This window comes from Acanthopagrus latus, chromosome 11, assembly GCF_904848185.1.
Source record: "Acanthopagrus latus isolate v.2019 chromosome 11, fAcaLat1.1, whole genome shotgun sequence".
Classification (NCBI taxonomy): Eukaryota; Metazoa; Chordata; class Actinopteri; order Spariformes; family Sparidae; genus Acanthopagrus; species Acanthopagrus latus.
This window is the reverse complement of record NC_051049.1, coordinates 20,726,107-20,732,481: the sequence shown is the minus strand read 5'-3', so window position 1 is coordinate 20,732,481 and position 6,375 is coordinate 20,726,107.

Genomic DNA, 6,375 nt, shown 5'->3' with positions numbered 1-6,375 from the left:
TGCGATCAAGGATGTACAGGATGATCGACCAACCACATCAAAGAGTGTCAGGCACTTTAAAATGACGATGCAGTGCATGCTCTGAATTCCACAGATATAGTTACACAGGATTCTAAGCAGACGAGATGGCATGCGGCAGACAGCAGACAAAAGACATGAGACTTCATTGGTATTATTCAACTGTTGCAGCATTTCTGCTACATGGCACCTGAAACCATTTCACATCTTTCATGTATTTCTTTGGGTAAAGATCTCTTTCCCTTGTTAAAGATGCTGCTCTGGTCTGTTTTGTCAGTAAAATAGAAACCTATTACAGGACCTTGACAAGCCCCGAAAGAGCTCTTTGCACTGACACAGTGTACTATTAACAAAAACAATGAGAAATGTTGCAAAATACGTGGAAGTAGCCTACTTTACATACTGTACAGTCCTTGTAAGACATATTGATATTCCCCCTCTGTACCTCAATGGTACCACCGAAACTCACATGCAGGCTTCAGGTTAATAATACACGTCACCATGGCAACACCGATGTAGGCTAGTGAGCAGATTTATACGTGAGGAGAAGCATATCGACAAGGTCACCGCAAGTTGTCGCAGTCAGTCTGCTGCTGTGTGTCAGATGTGTGTGTGTGTGTGTGTGAGTGCGTGTGTTTACTGTGGTGTGTGTATGCAGGTTGGTGTCACTTGCTGGTATCTCTTGTTTGTTGTTGCTTTTTCTAAAAGAATAAATTCTGAGAAAAAGTTAATAATTCCTGGCATGGCACAAAGAGAAGACAACAAAGGTGGACTTTGCTCCAACAACGACATTCCTTCACTGATGTCAGCATATTGAGTCTTCCCTTCATGGTAGAGATGCTGCACCGTATGTCAGCTCAGGGTCATCAGTCATCAGTGAAAGGCAAAGATTCATTTCTGAACTGGCAGAGCATGCAAGACACCTTGCAGGAGGAGCACTGAGAAGTAAAGAAAAAATATCTAAATATCGTGCATGTTTACATTTTATTCATGTCTTGTGCTCATGGCGTTAATCTGTCACTTATGGACAAGTTAAGTTCTCACTTACTTCTCTGACTGCCTTAGTGTCAGTACGTCTTGTTAATGTAGTGATTCTCACAGCATTTTGTAATTAATGTCATTAGAAATCAGCATGAGTACCCAAAATCTTATCCACCAAGGAAGCATTATTTGTGTTTTATTGACATGGTATAATGTATTGTAACGCCAGTATAGATGACATTTAAGTAAAACACAGTTATTTAACACATTTTAATCTCATCTGTCTTTTCATAACTAATGTAGGAGGAGACATTGGTTCTCAGTATAACCCCTGTCAAAATAAAGAGATGCAAACTATGCAAACTGTGAACACCGCTCATTACAGGCAGTTAGAGCACATGCCTCGGCTAATGTGACGCTCAAGGCACACTGACATGTGACAGGAGGAACAAACAGTTTTTTCCCTCCTGTCTGGGTTTCAGGAGCAAACAAAACACCTTTCTTGGGCGTCTGCTGCGGCGGATTGAGTTCCATCATTCCAGTATTGGTCACTGGAGTGATGATGATCACCTTATTTTACAGTCTCATCTTGTGTGATAGAGCATAAACATTTAATATGAAATAATATAAATGACACATTGTATCATGAAACTCTGTGTTGCATTTCTGACTTCAGACATCATCTTACTTAAGGAAGAGTGGTTACAGTTGTCAACGGAGAACATAAAATGACAGTGTCCCTAACCACACCGCATGAAACTTCGAGTCAGGACCCATGGCAAACATTAACCCAGTAGTTTGATTAGTTTTCTCTCTCTCTCTCTCTCTCTCTCTCTCTCTCTCACACACACGCACGCACACACGCACGCACGCACACACGCACGCACGCACACACACACACACACACACACACACACACGCACGCACACCAGATGATCTCATACTTCTCACAGGAAGGCATTTTGTGGTCATGCAACATTCCTCTGTAAATTGGCCTGAAGCACAATGACATTTGACAGTCTGGATTCTGTCGGTCTCATTGTTTTCTGATAAGCAATCACTGTCATCAAATTTGGTGTCCGATACTGTTTTCACAAGGGATTTCAGTAAAAAAAAAAACGTCAAAGGCAGTCAGCTTCCTCCAGCAGTCAGTGGAAGTATATTTAATTTGCTTAAGGCTGTTTCTCCAACAAAATGCACCTTTCTGGCCTTTGGATCAAATCCAACTAGAAATGTATTATTCAAAAATAATTTCCATGAATCCACTGTTTGTTTTTGAGCAAGGTTGAGTTGACTCTTAAAGAGAACAGATCAGGGTTATTTACTCTGCCTCCAGTCATCAATGCCGCATGTGTGGTGCAGTCAGAGGTTGAAATTTTCCATTTTAGCTCAACCAATCCAAAAAGTGGTTTTCTTGAATTCTTCCTCCTAAACCACCAAAATGTAATAAACTTAGCGTGATCGGGAAAAACAAATGCTATTTTAATAATCCCCTATCTCCAAACCAGAGAAGGAAGTGATGACAAACATTATCGTTCCAGCTGGCTTAAATTAAAAACTGTGACCTGTCCTCAGTCTCACACTGAGCCCTGTTGTCATTCTATTTAACATGAAAACAGCTCGGTGAGACCTTTAGGAATGCCAGAGATAGTTCTGTAAAGTGGAGTGATTGTTTTTGGCCAAAACATGAGATCATGGTCAAAATATCAACACTCTGGAATGTGACATTGAGGCAAATGGGAGGCACAGAAGCAGTTGCAAATCAATATATCTACAGCACAAGCATAAAATCAAAAAACTTCTGACCTCTCAGTTTTTACTTGCATGCTGCATGCATGTCATTTTACATATGCAATTAAAATTTTTCAATAATCAACAGTAGTTTAAACGGTTCAACACTGAACCATATGGCCAAACTTGAACATTTATCAGTTAACAAATAGGAATAGCAATCAAAGTGTGTGACCCTTGATGAAACTTTTCTTTATCATTATTTTTTATTTTCAATTCTTCAAGACAGTCTTTGCAATTTTGTATGATTTTGTACAACATAATTGTGTACCATCGTGCAGAATGTTCTATTATTACTCATGAATTTGTTATTTTCCCTAAATACAATTTCAAGGTATTGCTGTGCCACGTTCAATTACATATTTTCATATGGATATAGAGCGAGACAGCCACGGATGTCTTATGATCCAGTTTCTAAAGTAAATATTATGGTCTGTCACAGTGGAATATGCCTGCTGACATTTGGTGCTGGTGCCATAACAGTGTTAGAAAAAAACACACAGGTGACGATGATAAAACAGTCTGCTGCTTGACTAACGCAACAGCATGATGGAGGACGATCTGAGGAAAATTTCCACAAGATAAGCACATGGTCGTCATTATGTACTTGAATGAGCAGAGAATGCAAGACACATGATCAAGGCCGCTGTCTCTGCTTCTGTTTGGGATGCTTCTGCATTTAAACAGGAAACATCAGGGCCAGTGTTTACCTCTGTAGCTGATGTCTCTCAAATAGAATGCTAACCCTCTGTTAACTCAGACTACACCGACAAAGCAGTTCGTAAAACGAACGAAAAAGTGTGTGGCGTATTTACGTATCCACTTTTGTGAAAGAACTACCACGTATCCATCAACAGGGCCAGTGCAAATGCATTCTTGGCCCGTGGCGAACATCTCCTTTGGCTCAGGGCTTCGGTGTGAATAATTCTCTAGACACGCAAGTTCACTCTGACTCTAGCCCCACCCACCATTCCACAGCAGCTGGAATGTACCTGCATTTTTTTAAACTTCGGAAGCTCTGAATGCAAAATACAGATGATAAGCCACATCTGCAGACCTGACATCTGAAAACAGCTTGTTTCCCAGCTACGTTATGTGAATGAGATGGAATGCTCCACTGCACAAGTTGACAAGGTTCCTTATATAACACCATCTAAACAGGTCAACAAGGTTAAAAACTTGATTGCTGTTGGTGAATGTGCTCACCGATTCTCTCTGTGAGGCATCGAACACCGAAGGAAGCGTGAAGCATACACAAATATTACAGGTATAAAAATAGTGCCCAACTATAGAATTACTTATTTTCTCTTTACCATCAAAATTCTGCACAAATTCGATCTAAAGAAGCAAATGAATGCAGGAACTAGAATGGCTGAATCCAGTTTCAATCAAAAGAGACTGTGTTTGGATTAAATAATTAATTTCTTATCTGATGTGCATGCTCCAATGAATGCAGTATGCACATCAGATAAGAAATATGAGTCTTTGGCAATTAGGCCCGATCATGTCCACTGTAATTTAAGAGGGATGGTGAAGTTGTGATAGGAGACTCTGATGGAGCCTTGACACTGGTGGTGGTGGTGATGGAATGAGGATAATGATGAAGATCTGGACCTAATGAGATGGAACCTAATCAGCTTGACCTGGGCACTGGATACATCGAAGGCTATAGCCCTGTATTACTCTAACTCTAACCCAAAACTGTCTCACCATAATTTGAGCTCACCAGATTTGCATACCAGGCACCTAAGTATGCCAGATTTTTTCATCAAGACCATACATCATTCACTGAGAAATGAAAGAAAAAAAAAAGTCCAGAAAAAAAGCACCGTGTTAAAGAAAGTCAAAATAATCCTCAGTCACTCTTTTATCTGGTTCCATACCAACCCATCCTCCATCCAAGTTTTGTGGAAATCTGTTCAGTAGTTTTTGTGTAATCCTTCTGACAATCCAACCAACAAAATAAACAAATAAACGGACATGCGACAAAACACAGCCTCCCTGGCGGAGGTATCCAGGTTAACGGCCGTCGAAAGGACATGACTACAAATGTCCAGACCTACTTATACTGCCAATAAACTCTGGCGCTCTCACTATTTAACTAGCGTTGTGACTCTGTGTTCTGTCATTTCTCCTGTTAATCAGTAGAAAAACTAAAATGTTCCAGTTTATCGTGGTACCCTTGAATAATAAGTTCCGCTCCCTGACCTAGACAGCTGAGCTGATAAGGATGAATCTCAGGTTCAACATAGATACTAATAAGCCACTACAGAACCTCGATGCAGCTCCAGCCAGTATGACTGGATTATAAGATATACTGCGTATCATCCACAATCAGTCTGTGTAAACAATGATTCCGATTTTTTTTGTGTCACTGATGATTTCTTTGTAAAGTAATTACTTGGATTAGCAAAGTTCTGCATGTGACACTGGTGGTGTGAGTTGCCAATAAATCTGGCTATAACTGGATGAATGTGGGGTCAAAGTAAGGTGTCTTTCCTGGAAGCACACTGGTTGGAAGTGAAACCGCTTAAAGAGAAAATTACCAATAGCCAGGAGCCACTGAGTGCACACAGATATATGCATTTGCTCGAAATGTGTGTGCCGGCCTCGACTTACTGAAGTTTGACCTACAGTGTGATATCATCTGGGTCACAATTCAATAACACCTGTTTTTAGGGATAACCCCCTCAGCAGGTCAAACACACAAAAGCCCTGTTGCAACATCAGCAGCTCCACTTTAAGCCCCAGTTGTTGGCACTCTGAGGAAATGGCTCAGTTAGACATTGAGAAATTCCCTCCGAACAACACTGACTGTGCACAGAATAAGGATTAACCTAGTGCGCAGTGGCAATCCAAAGTATCTCACAGCATGTTTAAACTGTCATCATGGTTATTCAAATCATTATTCTAGTGAAGGACGTGGATGTTTTATTGTCCGAGGTTTTATGGCCATTAAAATGAGATTGGCGAGGACTTATAAAACCTCGTAATCAGTGCTGATAACAGAGATGTCTATATTGCAAACATATTATCAAACAGCTGCTGATAAAGCTATCAACAAACAGGTTGCTGGCTACTATTGTCAGCAGTGCACAACACTGATGTGTGTCATTACACTATTCCCTATGCTGCTATCTAGCTTGTTACGTGATGAGTTGGCCGTCAGTACACAACTAATTAGGTACTGCTGGCAGCTTTTCTCAACACCCCTCTGTCACCATGGCTGAAGTGTGTCCCGAGAAAAGCTGTGAGATATTAAATTCTCGTTAAGACGGACACAGAGGAATTAAAAAACGAAGGCTAGGCGGGGTATAAAGATACAGTCTGTTCAATTCAATTAAGCGTATCAGAGTGAGGTTTATGGCTTTTAACACATAAAGTTGAATGCAGATCAAATTGAACTAAACCCTGAGGAACTGAAAGGGTTACTCCACCGGTTTTACACAGTAAAGTGTGTTTACAGGTCATGGTGAGTACTTCTGCAAATGTGAAAAAAGTAGTAAGTAGCACTTTGTGGCTCCAGAGGAAGCTGTGTCTAATCTGATAAACTGCCTCCAGTGATGTCACTCAGCGGCACAGTTG